Source organism: Drosophila willistoni, chromosome 3R (genome assembly GCF_018902025.1).
Source record: "Drosophila willistoni isolate 14030-0811.24 chromosome 3R, UCI_dwil_1.1, whole genome shotgun sequence".
Taxonomy (NCBI): domain Eukaryota; kingdom Metazoa; phylum Arthropoda; class Insecta; order Diptera; family Drosophilidae; genus Drosophila; species Drosophila willistoni.
Window position 1 is genome coordinate 22,309,892 of NC_061086.1, and position 1,299 is coordinate 22,311,190.

A 1,299-nucleotide genomic window follows, 5' to 3' on the forward strand; every position below is an offset into this window, starting at 1 on the left:
AAATTGTATATTATAACAAATTTTGACATTTTTTTTTTTTTTGCCTGGGGAGAAGGGGGGGGCCATGGAACATATTTGAATGACAAAGACATAGACTTACACAAATGGAACTGTTCCCCAATGTAAGAACTAAACTAAAAGCAAGACAGATTTTTGCCTGATTACGCCATGTTCCATCTACCAAATAAAAAAAAAAACGAGGCAAAAACACAAACTAAAAGCAACAACAATAGAATATGCACTTTTTCATGGATAAGGAGTCCCAAAAGTATGCAATGGGGAAAAAGCAGCGAATGCGAACAAATTGATATGCAAATGCGAATGGAGCTACCAGAGTAGACTTCAACAGAGGGAGAGAGAGAGGGGAGCACAAAGAGTATAACAAGGCAGGGTAGAGTTGAAGCTGAGTGGAACAATGCAGAAGCTTGGCAGGACCAGGCAACGAAACGTAATAATAAAATAACGCAGACCGAAATAGACAGACAGACATATACAAAGAGAAAGGGAGAGAGAGCAGGGAGCAGGGAGTAAAAGTGATGGTGGCTAAACCCGCAATAGCTTCTCATTTCCGGCTTAGCTGCTGCAACTGGCAGCTGGAAAATTTGCTTAGTCCTTATGTTTCCGGGTAACACACACACACACACACACACCGAAGGAAACGAAAAAAGAACCGGAAAATTATAAAGCACATACGCCTACAATAATAAATGAATCCCTCAATAATTTCACATAGAACTTTCGTGCGCAGTCAAATTGAATTTTTAAAATAAGTTTCCCGCTCCATCCATTCACAATAAATAAAAAAAAAGAAGAAAAAACACGCGTAAAAACTTTCCGTACCGAATTCAATTTGACGTAACTTTCTTACTGGCTTTGGTGTTTTCTCTCTTACGTTTTTTCCTTTTGATATCATCGGCTGACGGCGAGGCAAAAAGAAAAAGTTTTCGTCGCCCCTCAATTGATTGAAATGCCCGGGCATAAGTAAAACTCCAGCTAAGGCAAAACTCAGTTGTTCAACTAATGAGTGTTGCCGAGTCGTTGCCTCGGGTTCAAAATGCTAGAAAACATGGCCAGATGAGGATCCTGACCAAAAAAGTTGTGAAGCATAAGAATAGAAAACTTTAAATGCTTACGGTCAGCTGCTGGCGAAATGTCTTTTAGTATTTTTTGTTTCACTCTTCACCAAGAGGAAATGTTGTGGAAGCATTTTTTCGTTTTATTTCTCAAGAAGACCTTTCCACTTGGACAATAAAAATGGAGAGTGGACGAATAAGCATGAAATGTGCATAATGAGCAGTG